The sequence below is a fragment of the Clinocottus analis genome, unplaced genomic scaffold, assembly GCF_023055335.1.
Source record: "Clinocottus analis isolate CAN_PGR_092001 unplaced genomic scaffold, fCliAna1.0.p SCAF_16, whole genome shotgun sequence".
Classification (NCBI taxonomy): domain Eukaryota; kingdom Metazoa; phylum Chordata; class Actinopteri; order Perciformes; family Cottidae; genus Clinocottus; species Clinocottus analis.
In genome coordinates this window covers 17,288,448-17,306,741 of record NW_027175887.1, presented here as the reverse complement: position 1 = coordinate 17,306,741, position 18,294 = coordinate 17,288,448, and the positions used below count along the sequence as shown (strand labels likewise).

At 46.0% G+C, this 18,294-nt stretch overlaps 1 long non-coding RNA gene and 1 pseudogene across 1 annotated transcript in view; both read right to left on the bottom strand.

The window, feature by feature from the left end:
* Positions 1-18,294, bottom strand: part of LOC137786177 (uncharacterized) — a 226,390-nt gene that overhangs the window by 167,686 nt on the left and 40,410 nt on the right. The window lies entirely within an intron of this gene.
* On the bottom strand, positions 12,956-14,704 carry LOC137786403 (septin-8-A pseudogene; annotated as a pseudogene).

Genomic DNA, 18,294 nt, shown 5'->3' with positions numbered 1-18,294 from the left:
TCTAATTTTAAACCATCCAGAACTCTCTCATGTTCATCTCATGTCCGTCCGGGTTGAATTGAGTATTTATGGAGGCCATAAAAAGGGAAGCATGATGTAATAACTCAAAAAAGAGAGCAGCTTTAGTGTCGTGTTAGTCTGTGAAAGCGGCCCGAGGCCGGTCGTCATGTCCAGCCTGTGAATGCTTTTTGTCCCAAAGATTTATTTTTGTTAATCGCTGCATCCAAATGCCCCTCGATATTAATTATTATTGTTATTAATTATCACGTTTCATAGCCTCTCGTGCGGAGCAGAGCTTCACCTGCTGAAGACGGGCCTCTATTTTCAAGCTGGTGAGTGTATTTATTCTGTACTTGTATTGTGTATTACAGATATATTTATTACATATCGGGTGGTTTTGCTCCCAGAGGCTCACATTCCTGCACTGTGACTCTATAAATCCAGCCGGCATGAAATCTCAAGGAGCCAACGTGGAGAAGAGAGACAATCTGCCTGTTTACGACATCTCATGGTGCACAGAAGCCTTGCACACACACACACACACACACACACACACACACCCAACATGTTTGCAGAAGTGTTCATGCTGAACAAAGTGATTGTATCATCTGGGCCTGCTCTTCCATTTGTGTTGCTGCTTCTCCTGAAACCAGTTTCAAGCTGTGTCACCCCCCCCCCCATCCCCCCTCCTCCTCCTCCTCCTCCTCTTCCTCCTCCTCCCTCCCAACTCAGGCGAAGTTTGAAAAATGGAAGAAGGGAACCATGCAAAGTGGACATATTCTCCAGCCTGCCGTAAAATAACCGGGCGACGGACCATTAGCCATTCGCCGCTCGCTGCCGACGCCGTCGCAGATCTCTGCGTCCGCACGAGCAGAAGGTCAAAAGAAACTTAACAAAAGAACGAAGCGCGAGGAGGAAATAATAAAGGACAAACAAACAACAAGGAAAAAGAAGAAAAAAATCTATTTTTGGTGGGACGTGTCGTCCCGCAGCGGAGGATCCGGCTCGCTCTCTGACCTCGCCTTGTCGGCGACTTGACTCTGAAAAACGGCGACGCCGACGTGATCGTCCACTTTTTTTTCTTCTTCTTCTTCTTCTTCTTCCTTCTTCTGCGAGGTGCAAAACCAGTCAATTTGTCATCCGGTTGAAGAGGTTGAACCTTTAATTAAAGTGGAGAGCCGCCGCCATCAGGGCCCCGGCTAAATGTCACATGATAAATAACGGCAGAAGATCTGAAAAGCTCCCCTTGGAGTTTCCTCCACTCGTTGGGTGGGGTTGGGTGGAGGGGGGATAAAAGGCCACACACATTACAGGGTAACTGCATATCAATATGTTAAACAGGTTCAATTGTATAAATTGATTAAATGACCCAATTGCGATCCGGCCGCGCTTCAGAGAGCCCGTTGTTTGAGCGCGCGAGTGTTGACAACGTCACGTAGCGACGAGCGTTAGCCGGGAAACCAGGCGGAGGGAATGTGACGCTATTAAAGCGGGTGATGAGCTTTCTGAGCCGATCGTCCTCTGAATGCAATCGATAGCCGGGAATTACTCTGCGAGGCATATTGAGAGGCGTCGAAGAGGACGCCGGCGTGGAGAATGCACCGCTGTGGACGCCGTTAGCTGGACGCCCGAGCGGGCTAATTAGCTCCAGGAGAAGTCTGGGTTTCTTTACCCGGTCCCGTCTCACTGTACAGTACAATATTTACGAGGAGAAGAAAATAGCTGATAGCGAGTCATTTGTGGAAGCGCTAGACAATCCTCTTTCACACACTGCCTCAGCGTTTGCTTTCAGACGTCGGTTCATTTCACTCTGCTCATTATCAGGCAGCTTAATCTTGACCCTTCAAATCTCTGGAACGATCGCCCCGTCTCTCCCCCGTCGTCTTGTCTTTCCTCTCGACGTGCCGTCATTTCCACTAAACTGCTCTCATCTCGCAGCGCTTGATCCTCTTAATCTCGCCTTTCGTGTCACTCACTCGACAGGAAGTCTTTCTCCTCGCCGACTCGGAGCGCCGAGCGCTCGTCTCTGAGCGACGAGCCAAAAACCGATACCCGAGTTTTAACTTCAGAAAGTTGTCGTAAGTCTTTAAAAATATAATTAAACACATTCTCTGCTACTCATTAAAGTCATTACTAATGACATTTATTGTTTATTCATAATCACAAGTCTTTAATATGATGCTCTCTGTGTTCATCGGAACAGGTGAGATGGAAGCTAAGCTAACAGAGCTACAGGATCCAAGGCTACTCCACTACCCAGCATGCACCTGCAGGCTTCATACACAGTCTGACTTCAAAACCAAACTTTTCTACTTGTATAATTTGCATTCATTGGCTGGTTTCCTGAAAGTATCGCATATCATATATTTAAAAAACAACTTTAATACAGAATGTCTTCACATCATCTCAACGCCTGACACTTTGTTTGAACGCACATTTCCTCATCAACTAATCTACGAAGCCATAAAACGCTCAAACTGAACTGTTTCTGCAGAACATTCACAGTTTTAGTTTCGTCTCCTCGCGGCCGCCGGAGCGTGAGGAACATTTTCAAGCTTTTGATTCGCCGGCTCAAAGCACTCAATGTTGAGTTAAATAATGCACATTTCAACTGTGACCAGGATCCTCAGAAACACATTTCAGAAAAAAACCCGTTTTGTGTTGACGGCTTCCCTCCGCCGTGTCGACAAATGCACTGAACGATGCAAAGAAGCTACAGATTTGTTTGTTTGCGAGCGGCTCGGTGGATGTTTGGAGAGTCCTGCTTTACTTTCTCTCGGTTTCTGTCAACCTCAACGTTTGCTCAAGAGCTCCTCCTCGCGTGCACGACTCCGTTATTTATTCATGTTTTCCCGGAGACGACGCATTCATTCTGTTGCCTCTAAAACGCCTGGAGGCGGACTCGTGTCTCGTCTCCTTCGGCCAATCACAGCGCGGCGAGTGACCTTCCATACCGTCCATTTCGTCTAATATCTACATCCAGTCACTCACACGCGCACAACTTCCTCTTCCTCGCGACTAACTCCGCCTCTAACGCGTTGGCAGGACGCGCTTCCCCCCTTTTTCCCCCCAAAAACATCTTAATCAACCCGATACAAATATTGTTAATAATTCAAGCCTCATTGGTGTACTTAATCTACCCCGTGTTCTAATCTTCCTAATAATTCATTTGCTCTGTGATTAATTACGCTCATTTGCGTCGTGTGGAAACAACATTTGTTTTTTAATTGTGCGTGTCAAAGGAACGTTCCACTCGTCCCCCGTTTGCGCTCGCTGCTCACCGCGGGATGGAGGGATGGAGTGATGAAGGGAGTGATGGAGGGATGGAGGGGCTCCACATCCGCTAGCAGCCGCCGGATCCTCCGCCATTTGCGCCATATGTGTCCTCGCGGCTAATTACTCAAGAGGAATTGGCTGAAGACGCAGCGGAACAGCAGGTGAGCCGCCGCGCCGCCGCCGCCGCGAGCTAAAACCAACAGCGAGCGGTCAAGCTCAGCCGCCTGGCGCTCCTGCCGCCCGGGAGCGCAGGAGGAGCTCCTCCATGCTGCTCGGCCTTCATTACAGATCAGGGAAGGTGCAATTAGCACCACCACCCCCTCACACACACACACACAGACACACACACACACCCCTCCAGTCTGTAATTACCTTAAGACACCCACTTAAACAAGGAACCCCATAAATCAGCTCCTGTTGCCGATCACAGCCCCGGACTCGGCGTGGTGCCGGCAGCTGTGGACGCCTCGCCGGCAGCGCCGCGCCGGACTAATGAAGAAGACTGGCCTTTAGATTTTTTTTGGGGCTTTTTTTTCTTCTTCTTCTTCCTGTCTCCGCGTCGCGTCGCCTCGGGTTCACGGCTATATTTCTCGTGAATTGAGCGCTAGAAGAGGAGCGAGGGGAACAGAAGGTCAATTAAGAGTTGGGGATGCAACAGATTACAGTTTGTCTGCTGTTGTCCGTGACATTTGGGCCCCGTTTTTTTTATTTTTTTTTGCAGATATATTTCTTCTAATTTGCATGCGCACCCGGCAGCCCGGTGGGGGCAAAGTGATGGGATGTGTCGCCAATTCTGAGGCGCCTTTTAGGTTCTTTCTTTTTTACAATTTGTTTTTTACAATGTGGCGACGAGGACGGTATTTGCAGACGGAGTATCTTCATCGGACAGCCGCTGCTCCTCCAGTTATGTGCAAGTATTTTGGGTTTAGAGCAGAGAGGGGGGGGATCATACAGACAAATCCTCCAGAAGATTTCCATAAACAGAGCACAGATTTAGCTTGTTCTAAAAGGGCGAAAAGGGCTTTTGTTGATCAATAGCTTTCCCGCAGGAACAAAGGAGATCCTTCGCTCCGGAGACGTTGGCATGATGCTATTGTTCCGGGTTTCTTTGTGTTACTTTTTTCTTTCCCTTACTTCCTTTTAAATTGTCAATTTGTGGTTGAACGGTTTAAAACTCAGCTTGACTTTGACAAATAAAGAAATGCCAATTGAATTTTTCCCATTTGAAAGAAAGCGATCGGCGCTCTCGTGACCTTCAGACACTCGGAGAAAAACAAACAAGTGTCTGAATCCTGCAGATTCCTTTCAGAAGCAGTGAGAGGAGACGCCGGTCCCGGATCCCAGACCCTCGAATCCCTGAAACCAGACCCCCGAACCCTTCGTCACACACGAGTCCTCCGAGGAAACACGCCGTCGGAGCTCCGGCAGCAATAAAAACCCACCAGACGTAGTGTACCAAGTCAACAACGCGATGTAACAAAGAGCGTCTCCTCCTAAAAATAGAAACCTGAATGAATCTCGGAGGTTTAATGAGGGGAAGTTTGTGCAGAGGGGAATTTATCTTATTGGAAAGATGAATACTCTTTTGGGGCCCGCTGACAATAAATAAATGTCTTTTCAGACGGCACAGAAGGCTTCGTGTCTCCATTTAGAGAAAACCCATTCAGGAGGAGAAGAAAGAAGAAGCTTTGGCGTCTCAGTTTAAAGTCCCAGCACGAGAAACACTTTGGGGGAAGAAGGAGTACCAGATCCTCTCCGGGACCCAAACCTGAGTTAAATAAACTCCAGCTCTGTCGTTACGGCTCCCAACGAAGTCCCAGAAGTAACACAGAGATGAAATACGGATCGCATAACGGCTACTGTTACCGCTAAGAGCGCGTTGAAGTCGCCGTGATGCATCCCGTATCTTAAGTGAAAATGTGCGTTATCGCCGGTCCAGGAGGAGAGAAAGAAGAGCCACGCGCTTACTCTAACAAAGCGGGAAAACGCGAAGGACTCGCGTCCAAATCCAGAAGCCGGAGTTCCCAAACTGGATCTCAAGAGAGGGCACGAGCGAAGTCGAACCTTTTCAAGCGTCACGCAACCTTTTGAACCCCATTGCTACCAATACCGTAACCCTCGTGAGAAGATGCCGACGGTTTAACGTCCCACTAAACTCGTGGCGGGTATCGCTTATGACGTTGAACTTGACGAACAGACACGGCCACGTAACCGTACGGGCTTGTGGGAGTCTAACGAACCGATCCACGTCCTTTTAAACCCTCTATCGGTACCTGTAAAACTCCCAAAATGGCCGTTTCTGAGGGACGAGGCCTCCCTGGTCTGCGTCATCCAGCAAGTGCGGAAGCTGATGAACATGTCGAGACCCAGCATGCCCAAATCGGCCAATGTTCTGCCATAAAATAAGTAATTTTTCTATTTTTGAACTGAAAGCTCCTTCCTAACAGACCAAAGGTTTGTTCCATTGTGATTTCTTTCTGATTCCTCAGGTCCTAATCTTTCCAAAAAGGTGTCTAAGAACCCCGTACAGTATTAAATCCTGAGTGCAAAGGGCCACGTTGAAGAATATATGAGGTCTTCAGGTCTTCATGCAACAGATGCATCTCCTGCTGGAGTTAAACAGAATCAATATGTATATTTATACAACTTGTAATGAACCATGACCTGCTCTCACCTTCCTGTCGTCGGAGGAATAAAAGGAAGAACTGACCGCGCCGCCCACGACGATTCAGACGGCGTTCTCTTCCTCCGAGATTGCTTTCAACAAAACGACTATTCAACCCAGACGGCAAGTAGGGAAAGTGTTTTCCTATTCACGGTCTCGCCGCCCGCGTACCGTCTGCGCGGCCTCGGCGGCGGACGCCACAAAGGGTGAGAGAGGACGTCTGGGCGGCTCCGTTCGACGGCAACGCGCCGCTCGTGGATGCGACTGCAGCGGTTCAGAGGTTTGTTTTTTACGTCACCGTTCACTTGCTGATGCTCGTTCTTTAACGCCATCAGGACTTGATGACGTGAGATGCTTCTTCTTCTTCTTCTTCTTCTTCTTCTTCTTCTTCTTCTACGAGACCATTTGGACCCTTTTGGCTGTTGTAGATGAGATAAAACTAAGTTTTTAAAACTCGCCGGGCACCATTTCCAGGAAGGAAGTCAACAAGGTCATGGGGGAAGTTTCAACCTTCACTTTTGATCCTTTAATCTTTTTAAAAATAAACCCTTTTTTTACGCCTTCACTTCAAAATTGCATACCCGAACTAAAAATAATTTAACTCTGCAACCGCTAGGGCTGTTTGAATACTTGATGTGTTATAATAAAGGAAAGACTCGTGAGATTTGTCAAGATGTGTAAATATCAGTTTGTATGAGGAAGAAGACGAGACTATCAAACACAAAATCAACCCTGCAGATGGCTCCTAGTTTAAAAATAGACCTTTTGAACCTCAAATTGTTCCAAATGTTTCTGTAGAAAAGTAGAAACACGTTGTTGTTCTCAATCAACCCGAGCGACGCCGGGAACAATATGGCCGACATCGCAGGGGGACGTGGGAGCCGGCTGAACCATCGCAGGGTGATTCTTCATTGATAATGTTTTCTGGTACCGTTTTCTAATTCAAGGATAATTTATGATCATTATGCGAGGAAAAAAAAGAAGAAGAAGAAAAACTTGTCGAACAGAAAGCGGTCGCAGCTCATTTCCTCCGCGGGAACAAAGCAGCAGATGCGTCCTGCGGTCCGTGCAACGAGCTGCTGTCATGTGGACATTATCATCTAAATCACAAAAGTTTCCGTCCGACTGAACTTCCAGCTTTTACTTGGATCTTTTTTAAACTCGCGCGTGTGTGTGTGTGTGTGTGTGTGTGTTATGATGGCGGGCGCTGTCACAGCCACTGAGGCTGGACGCTTCACATTTGGAGGTCAGCGGGAGGTAAAGCCTTTACCCTCTGGTTGATTCCCAGTGACACCCTCTGACAGAGGCTAAAGCAATCTATTTTAGACTCGTCCTCGACCCCCGACGTCTAAACTCTCGTCTGAAATACCAATTTACTCACCACGCCTCCGCCCTCCCCTCCTCCACCAATCAGCTGTCATTGTGTTTTTACCTTCACAGCCGACGTGGACATCAGGTATGACCGAGATGGGTTATTTTTTAAAAACCCAGACGGATAAAACGAGGGCGTTTTGACACGACGTGAAATCTGTAGCCACGTAAGTTTCTCTCGCCAAGAAATGAAAGCGGCGTTCGTGAAGCCTCCCTCGCACGCCGGCCGCGTCAACATCATTTGTCATTTCTCTATTTTTTCTTTTTTTTTTTTAATAACCCGCTCAATATTAGCAAATTAAATTCTTTTCTTTTTTTTTTTTTTGCCGCCTCTCTCGCCTTTTCATCACAAACTTTGCAAGAAATTATAGGTTTCTATGGTTGACGAGACAAAAGCAGGACAAATGAATCAATACGGAGCAAATGAAAGCAAATTGAATCTATTGAAGCAAAATTACAGGGAGGGAGAGCAAAAAATAATAATAATAACAATAATACAGAATAATAAAAAAATAAAAAAGATCAGCCGAATGCAACGCAACCCGCAGAAGTCGCGGCCCCGCAGACAATTAATGACGGCGGGAGCAGAAAGGTGCCGGCTCATTAAACCCAGCCAGCGAAGGCCGGCGGGCGGAGACCGAAGGCGGACCGGCAAGAACCGGTCTGCGGCCGCCGCCCCCGACCCGCAGGGACGTGGCCTTCTACCTGCAGCCGCCGGAGGCTAAGCACCGGGGAAGCTTTCGCTTTGGCAATGTTTCCCCCCGCCCCGACACCACCACCTGGAAAAAAACAAGATAAATTAGAAAAAGATGAGCTTCCCCTCCAGTACCTGAGGAATGCCGAGCGGCGGGCGCGGCCACAGAGGACCTTCAGATCAGCGGGAGCCGCGAGGGGGGCTCTCCCGGGCAGCGGTGAGTAATTAGCACTAATTAGTGGCAGTGATTAACCGCGCTGGGGTACGTGGGGGCCGGAAGGGGAGCAGATTGATGGAGCTGGCCCTCCTAACCCATAGAGGCTCCACTGCATCTTAAGCAGGTGTAAAGAGCGAGGAGGTGGGGGGTGTTTGGCTGCCGGCCAGGCGCTACCACGGCTATGAATAAAAGGTGCAACATGCATCGAGCATCCGTAAAGCCGCTTCAACAGCGGCCGAAGCAAAAGTCTCCAATCCAAGGTCGGTCGGGTGTTGTTCAAGTGGTGGTCCTCGGTGGCCGATCGGGGCCCTCGAGTCACATCGGAAGGGTCCTCCCTCCGTGTGGTTCTTCGGCGGTTAATTGTAAAACCACGTTGACTCTTTTAATCCGATGCAAAAGCGTCCGCCTGATGTAAATGTTGAGCATTAACAGAATAAATTATCGGTTATCAGCTATCAGGATGTGTTCATCGGAGAACTTCTGCGGCGTTTTTTTGTCCATGCTGCATAAGAAGTGGATGTAGTCGTCGTGATGCCACCCACTGGTTTGGAGTCACTGGTTTGGGGGTCACTGGTTTGGAGTGTGACGACTTGGCGGTCGCCATCTTGCTTTTTAGCAGCCAGTCAACGGAAGTACACACGTTTGGAAGGCAGAGTAGTGACGGAGACATTAGTGGAAGCAACATGTCAATCACCTTGTAGCCCCGCCCCTAAAGCGTCCCCTGCTTTATGGTCTGTCTGACTCTAAATGACCAATAATGTACTAAATGAACATCATGCTGTATAGAAGAAGACTTGAAACTAGAGATTGAGAGTGCCACCTGCTTTGCAGTTTATTGTTATTGTTATTTATTTTGGCTCTCTGCGGCACCTTTTTTTATTTGCAGCTTGTTTCCGTTGTTTGTTTTTGAATTGGCATCATATCTGAAGCTGCATTAAGTTTTCTCAGAAGCACGTTGGCCTTTGTTGTAATCTAAACTTTATTTACCGTGAAAACTGAGGTCAAATAAAGCAATAAACATTCAGACTCAATTTCCCCCACCGGGACATAGAGGGACTTTTGCCTTGGCATTTAAAATAAGGAAGCTAGCATGAATCATGTCGCTCCAGTCAGCTGAGGGGGGAGGAACATGCTCTATTAATAGTCTTTTCTATTTTCGTTTGCCTCCATTATAATAAAAAAAACAAGATTAAAGTTGAACCCAGTGAGCTAGCGTATTACACCATCCCGTAAACAAACCGATGCCTCCTGCTAAAATTAAAATGAAAACACCTCAAGCAGAGCTCTCATACCCGCCATCTCCAGGTTGTTGGTTGTTTTTTTTTTTCCCTCCGCGAAGTGAAACACGCGTCACATGCTCGTTTCTCCACATGGCTCGAGAAACAAATGACATGATAACGACACGACGGGGCCAGGCTGAGGAGTTATCTTAGCTTGTGACAAAACAAGCGGGGAAGCGCGGCGCTCCATTCTGAACATCAATGACTTTAATTAGTGTCGTTCTACAATCACCAATAATAGTCCTGAAATGTGCGGGCCTCTGACAGCCGGCGAGGGGAGTGTGTGTGTGTGTGTGTGTGTGGGGGGGGGGGGGGCTGTTAACGAGATAAGCCCCGAAATCAACCAGCCGGATGCAACGTTACCTGAACAAGGCCGCTGATGAAAATGACTGCTGGTGTCGGCCCGCTCGGGGAAACAACTGAAGTGTTGTTTCACACACACACACACACACACACACACCGTCTCGCGGTGGAACAAGCCGGCGACAGGCGGGAGCGCCACGGTACGGATAATTCCCGTCACTTGCAAAAGAGGGAGCGTCTCTTCTGCGCGTAAACGATCCGTCTGAATCTTTTGGATCTCCGGTCAAGAAGAGAAAAGAGGGAACAAGGAAACGGATTAAACAGGTGAGTCGGAAAATTTCGTCGGAGAGGGAAAGAAAAGTCTGCCCGGGAACGTCGGCCATTTTGTTATTGTGGACGATTCCTTTACGAAACGGAGAGAAAACCAATAACCTGTTGGGTAAGGGGGGGTTGGATCAATTTCATTATATACCTTAACTACCCTTTCACCTCAAGGTCTGGCAAAATTGTATTTCAATGTTTGCGTCGCCCCAAAATCACAAATTTTCCCTAAAAAAAAGCCCCTCCCACCCCTTAGAGCTTTCAGTCACGTTTCATGGTCTTCGAGATTTAATTTTTTAAACCGACATCGACGAGAAGAAGAACTCCCGAATATTTCCGCAAAAACAACTGGACAAAACACTTCATCTGCTCATGGAAGAATATGTGGCGATGGAAAGCCGAGCCGGTGTTTTTAAAATAAGGTAATAAGAATATTAAGAGTACCGACAGCCTCTTCCTCTGAAGACATGCAGGGACGTGTTTGAATTCAGATGGATGACCTTGGAGGAAGCAGACTTTTTAATGGCTGCTCCCTCTCGAGGCGCATTTCACTCGGACGTAAGGAGAGGAAAGGGCAGAGTATATACTATCTGTGTGTGTGTGTGTGTGTGTGTGTGTGTGTGCGTTTGGAAACAGGAGATAGTGTTCTAACAATGCCTCAGATATCGACTGGTTTCAATTTCCTCCGTTCTGACAGCCCATTTCATCCCGCGACTTTGAATAAAAGGCGGCCATTGTGCGGCGGCGGCGGCGTTACTGTAAACATCAACACATCCCTTTCAGGTCAAATTCCCCCGCTACCAAACAACATAAAAAAAAACTTGGCGAGAAAAAACGACTAGCGTGCGATACGCAAAAAAAGCGGCGACGCTGCGCCGCACGCTAATTAGCAATTAGCGTCCGTGTCACGTGATTTCAATAAACACGACGGAAGTGAAAAAGTGTGTGAAGCAACTTTGGTTAAAAAAGAAAAAGGGTTGAAGCAACAAAAAAAAAAATCAAACGCACGGAAGACAGTCATTGAATTACAACGTCCACGGCGCCGCGTTAGCGAGGAGATGAAAGCAAAATTAGATTTTTTTTCTTTGGGAGTGAATACGGGGAATGACGGTATTGCTTTCTCCCCGTCGTCAGACTTGACAGCGCCATTACCGTGTCACGGTAACATCAGGTGCTCGCGCGGTAAAACCCCGTTAGCAAGAATCAGCGCCCGCGTTTTGAATATTGATTACATCCCAGGACATACAGCGCCCACGATCATCAAAAAAAGAAAAGAAGGTAATACAACTCATAATACGACAGGGAGGAGAGGACGGAGATGAAAGTTACTCATCCGAGCCGGCTGACACGTTGCTGACGTGTGGTGGTAACGTGTTTATTTACAGGGAGATTATTAAAGATTTATTATGTGGAGATGGAAAGAGTTGTCATGGATGTTTTGGTAACACTGTAAAAATGAGTAAACGCGTAATTCATCATTTATGAAGCATTTTTCCACACTTTCTAAATGATGGATTCACCGTTTCGTAAATGAAGTATTACATTTTAATGTTGATAAAACGATAATTCAGCTGTCCCTGTGTCCGAACAAATACGTATTCTTAGTTGAATGAACTCAAATTGAAGTTCAGACAATTTTAGTTTCTTATGTTGTCTAACTCAATGTTTTATGGAAGCCCATTTCCGCCACAAAAAAATAAAGTTATAATTATGACCCCAAAAAAAAAGTCAGAATTATGAAAGAAAAAAAAATTGTCATGACTTTTTTTGCGATGCCTTTTTTTTTGTCAATTTTTTTTTGTGATACTTTTTTTTGGTCATGACTTTTTGGCCATCACTTTTTTATGTCATCAACATTGACTTCTCCTGTCATGGAACATCGATGGAAACATTATTTTTTGTAGGTATCTCACTGAAATGCACCAAGAACATAATAAACGCTTAACATTTTTGAATTACTAGTTTACATATTTATGTGAAAGTTGTAGGGTAATCAATAACAAAAAAGTTCTTGAAAATTCAAAAAAATGTTAGTTACTATAATTATACTATTATATTATATAATTATACTTATTGAGCAATAGTGGTTAAAATATAAGTGATCAAAGAGTGCTTTTTTTTTCTTCTTTTATAAATGTCAAGTGTATAAATGATGGGATATTTACACCAGAAAGAAAGATGGGCGTTGTTATCAGGAGAAGATGTATTACATTAAAATCAATCAATGGGATGTGAACCTGCCCAGTATGCCCAGTACACCCATGCTGATTGTTTCATGAGACCAGAGTGGGATATTAGATTAGATTTCATCAATGAGATCACAAAAGCCGCGGAAGACGAGTGAAAAACAGCCGATTCAATCTCCATTAAACGTTCCGTCAACAGTGATTCTGATTGAGCGAAGCGGCTCCTTTGCTTCGCCGCCGCTGGTGAAAATTACAGCTTTCCAAAGAAGTTTGCAAATTGAATTTGAAATGAAGAAAAGAAGAACATTTTCTTTGATTCTGACGTAGATCTTGAAGTAGTATTTGTGGGTTGGTAGGATGGTAAAGGGAGGGAGGTTGTGTATATCTATATTTATTTTTTTTGCTGCACTACTGGGCGCGGATTTCCTCCGCGCTTATGGATTAATCGTGGACGTAAAGGGCCGCCGCCGAATAAACGCTGTGACTTCTGGTTCTTACCCATGTCCGCTAAGTGGAGCCGGCTCTACTGGGTTGACGAGCGTGCTGCCCGAGGCCGAGGAGGTTCTACATCTGCTGGCTTAGTTCCCAGACCTCACGCAGCCCAACCTTCTCGTCCACCAGGGTCACGCATGGCGTGGAGCATCACATCTCTACCGCCGGCCCACCGGTACACGCCCGGGCCCGGCGCCTGGACCCGACAGAGCTCGCAGTGCCACGATACCCCATGGAGGGGACTGTCTGGCCCACTTTGACCTCTTCCACGCTCGTGGAGGCGTTGATCTCGCTCACGGCTTCGTCGTCTGTTGTGAACTGATATATCTGGACGCCGTCGCTCACCAATGATGTTTATTTTAAATCTATGGAGCTCACGCCTTGAGATTGTGTCCGCTTTAAGCAATGACGGGGATAATATGGACTTTCCTGTCCAGTCTTTTCATGGTGACGAGGTCCAGAGGCTCGTGGTTGACAAACAACGAGCGCTTGATCTTCAGCTCTTCCTGGAGATACTTTTCAAAGTCGGTGTCGATGTAGTCAACGATGGGCTTGGAGCTTTCCTCTTTGTTCATCTGATCCCCGGACCCCACGGCGTCAACGATCGTCAGTTTGAGGTGGACGTTGCATTCTTGCTGGTCGTATGTTCGCGGCCGCAGACGCCCGCCATTTTGATAATGGCTCGCCTCTTCGTTCTCCAACACGGTGTTGAAGAGCGTGTTCATTAACGTCGACTTGCCCACACCGGTTTCTCCTACACAACGAATGTTGAAACAAAATCCCTGTGTGACCGATTTACTGACCAATTGGTCCGAGAGGCTGTCAAATCCAACATGTCCGCCCAAATTTAGGTTGCGCTTCTCTTCATCCGAAAACACGTCAACGTCCTTGGCGGCCATGGTTGCATAACGTATGGCGTGCCAGACTGCAAATGAACAAAGTTTATGACACTGTCACACATTTTATTACATTATTAGTCAATTTAATTGTTTTTTATTACGTTTTCAATCAAGTTCAAGTGTAAATTTTATTATTTTTTTGGTGGAAATCATTACATTATTGGGCACTACACTTCTATTGGGGTCCTTCCTTTTATGGATATACATCTGAACTATAAGAAAAGTTAACTGCACATTGGAGGGTAACATTGATTTATATCAGTCATCCCCCGAAAATATCCTCCTGGATGGTGTGATGGCACACAGGGAACTAAACAAGAGTTTTGAATACAACGCCCCTACAGAATGGGACGTTTAGAGCATTTTAATTTGGTTAAAAAATCCTGAAGAGGAAAGAAAGTAAAAGACGAAGAGCAGGGAGCTGAAAATGTGATTCAGTCACATAATGTGGAAGACTTTCTTCTAATTGGGAAACATCAAATCGAAAAACAATGTCTCCGGGTAGCTTATTGGCAGAGTAATGATAAGCAAATATAGAGAAGATTAGAAGAAGAAAAAAATCAGCAGTTGAAAAAGAAATGAGCTTAATGTCCCTTAAAATGGATTAATCTTCTCAAACTAAATGAAATGCAGGGGACGGGTACTTCATCATGAAAGAATGGTGAGAATAGCAAGTGGAAAAGAACAAAACTTAACTTACATTAAAACACCTCCTGAAGCGAGTGAAGACTTTCAATCTCATTTTCAAGAAGAAGAAGAAAGAAAAAAGGACTAATGACAAAGTGGTCTTTTTATTCCAGGATTCTGCGGCGTTATACGAGCTCCTCGTTAAACATTTGTGTTGGATCTCTAATTAGACATCTCCTCAGACTCGCGTCAGTTTCATGTATCGAGCCGTCAACGGCGGTTTGGGAAGGAAGTTATCCCACTTTGACGAGTCTCTCTCGGGTAAAAAGAAAAATAAATCAGCAGATCGGATGTTTTAGACCCAAACCGGAGCAGTCGCCCCTTTAGCTGCCCCCTGTTGGTCAGGAGAGAGAATGCAGCGTTAACACATGAAGCATAGGCTTCTATACAACCAGAGGAGTCGCCCCCTGGTGGTCAGGAGAGAGAATGCAGCTTCAACACATGAAGCATAGACTTCTATACAACCAGAGGAGTCGCCCCCTGGTGGTCAGGAGAGAGAATGCAGCTTTAACACATGAAGCATAGACTTCTATACAACCAGAGGAGTCGCCCCCTGGTGGTCAGGAGAGAGAATGCAGCTCTAACACATGAAGCATAGACTTCTATACAACCAGAGGAGTCGCCCCCTGGTGGTCAGGAGAGAGAATGCAGCTTCAACACATGAAGCATAGACTTCTATACAACCAGAGGAGTCGCCCCCTGGTGGTCAGGAGAGAGAATGCAGCTTTAACACATGAAGCATAGACTTCTATACAACCAGAGGAGTCGCCCCCTGGTGGTCAGGAGAGAGAATGCAGCTCTAACACATGAAGCATAGACTTCTATACAACCAGAGGAGTCGCCCCCTGGTGGTCAGGAGAGAGAATGCAGCTCTAACACATGAAGCATAGACTTCTATACAACCAGAGGAGTCGCCCCCTGTTGGTCAGGAGAGAGAATGCAGCGTTAACACATGAAGCATAGGCTTCTATACAACCGGAGGAGTCGCCCCCTAGTGGTCAGGAGAGAGACTGCAGCTTTAACACATGAAGCATAGACTTCTATACAACCAGAGGAGTTGCCCCCTGGTGGTCAGGAGAGAGACTGCAGCTTCAACACCTGAAGCATAGACTTCTATACAACCAGAGGAGTCGCCCCCTGGTGGTCAGGAGAGAGAATGCAGCTTCAATACATGAAGCATAGACTTCTATACAACCAGAGGAGTAGGCAAATGTAGACCAGTCATTTACTTTGCATGTTTTGTTCTCCTATAATATGAAGTCATGACATTTTGTACAAACAGATGTGTCCACATTTATACGGCCACATATTGTTTTGAGACATTTTCTGTTGAAAGTGTAAAATAAAATGATTGTCAGAAGAAGAAGAAAAAACGAAACAGGTCCTCGTGAAGGACTGGACCGCCGTGAAGAGTTAAAGAGCCTACTTATGTCGAGGCTCGACTGACTGTGGGGTTCATTTTGCAATTTCATAAATATCTGCAACAAATTGCTCCTGGCAGAGAAACCGAGCCCATTATCTGATGAGATTCGACCACACGTCCCTCAAGTCCATCCGGCACGAGTGGGTTTAACATGGCAGCCGGCGATGATGACCTCAGACGGGGCGGAGAGGGTTTTTTCCATCTTTCCTCCCACTTTGGAGCTCTTGACGTCCGGAGACTTCACGAACGAGCCCCTAATGTGACGGAGAAATTGGGGATCACTTTCCTCCGTCTGGCTCCGCCAAACAGTCTGATGATATCGACGACTGGATGGCGTGAAAGCGTGCGACTCCAAAGAGAGGATTAGAGCGGGGAGATAAGGCTATCCACTGTAATTAAGCCCTATCTCTGTACAGCCACTGAAGGAAATAAATCACCCTTCAGAGCACTGCCAGTGTTGAAATGCATGAACAATTATTCAATAATTAATCACTATACGTGCAGGCTCCAAACACTAATAGGACATATTCTAACTGCGGCATTATAGCACTGTTAAATTAAATTACGTGTGAATGCATTTAAGATCAATGTAATAGATCACCTATTTAACCTTTTTTTAATCACTCTAATGTAATTGTATTAGCTCCGTTACCGAGCTCTTCATGATGTGGCCCCCGTGTTCATTGCACGTTGCAGAGAGCGGCGACGTTACAGGACAGCGTGCTCGTGGACACATTAAGGTTGGTGTAGAGGATCTAACCCTTAACCAATTTGAGCCTGAAAGCCACTAGGGGGGACTTGTTTAGATGTGTGTTATTGCCACAGACAAATCACTCCACTGTCCATTCCAGCGCCGTCTTTTTCTACACAATTATTCCGTGACTAATCCGCCACCGTAGCATAAAATCCCCTTACATGTTGGTCACAGCAACAAGACAGGATGCAACACGAGCACGACAACGACCGCCGTCAAAAACTGCTGTGCTTCCCATCCACACACACCTGTTCCCATTACCTGTAAGCCCTTTGAACTGAATGTACCACCCTGTGTTCAAATAGCTGAACTATATGTCAAACAATGAACCACATTTTGGCTCCAATAGTTGATTTATTCGTAGTGAACAAAATTGTAAGCTAGGTGGATCCAACGCTATCATGACGCACCTGTTCCCTTAGCAGGCACTTACCTATATGCCCTTTGAACTGAATGTTCAAATAGCTAAACTATATGTCCCCATTCGCCCAGTGTTTCCCTCAAACAATGAACCCCATTGTGGCTCCAATAGTTGATTTATTCGTCGTTTTAGAACAAAATCGTGCGCAAAATTGTAAGCGAGGTGGAGCCAACGCTATCATGACGCACCTGTTCCCTTAGCAGGCACTTACCTATATGCCCTTTGAACTGAATGTGCCACCCTGTGTTCAAATAGCTGAACTATATGTCCCCATTCCAGTGTTTCCCTCAAACAATGAACCCATTTTAGCTCCAACAGTTGAGATGGAATGAAAAATGCCCTTTTAACCCTTTTACATCCCCGCTGTGCACCTGTTTACCTGTTTAAGACAAAAAACTATCTATTTATTCATAGTTTTAGAACAAAATTGCGTGTAAAATTGTGCGTTTACTTACGTAAGCTAAGTTGATCCAACGCTATCATGACACACCTGTTCCCTTAGCAGGCTCTTACCTATATGCTCTTTGAACTGAATGTGCCACCTTGTGGTCAAGTAAAGGAACTACATGTCCCTCAAACAATAAACCCCGTTAACAGTTGCGATGGAATGAAAAATGCTGTGCGCTTACTTACACAAGCTAGATGTCCCGCTATGCTCTAAACCCGCCCACTTTTTAGCGGTCCAATCGAATATTAAGGATTGTAATTAAATCGCAAATATGCAGTTTTACACAGTTCAGAAGATGAAGACGCTCTAACTTCAGACGGTGACAGTCGACCATCGAACTTCCTGGTTCGGCAGGTGATGGCGAAGAGACGTCTGTATTTCAGATTTTAGTTTTAATATTTTTTTTGGAGGTAACTCAACTTCCCAGAACAAAAAGCCCTTTAAAAAAAAAAAACATTAGGTCCTAAAAGTTGTAAAATGTACTACTTATTTTCCGAGGCTGCGGGGTCAGGGTTAAACAAAACTCTTGAACAAGACCACCGGAAGATCCGAGTAATTTCTATCTGAATTTTTTAAACTCTGAAGTCAAACTTTTATTGCCTCGGGCGCTGCTGAGCAACTTTCACAGGAATGACTGACTCGCCTCTTGATCCATAAAGTGAACAGACCATCAGCTGCTGCCAAAAAACACATTATTCCTTCCCCTTTACTGGTCTCAGCACCACTGGATTTAAGAAAGTAATGGCGGTAATGAGCAGCGATAGCTGACAGACGAGCGTCGCAAACATGAGCTCAAAAGTCGTAAGCAGGAAGCACACAGAAGGACAACAACAATGTGCTCTCGCGGATCAGCAGCG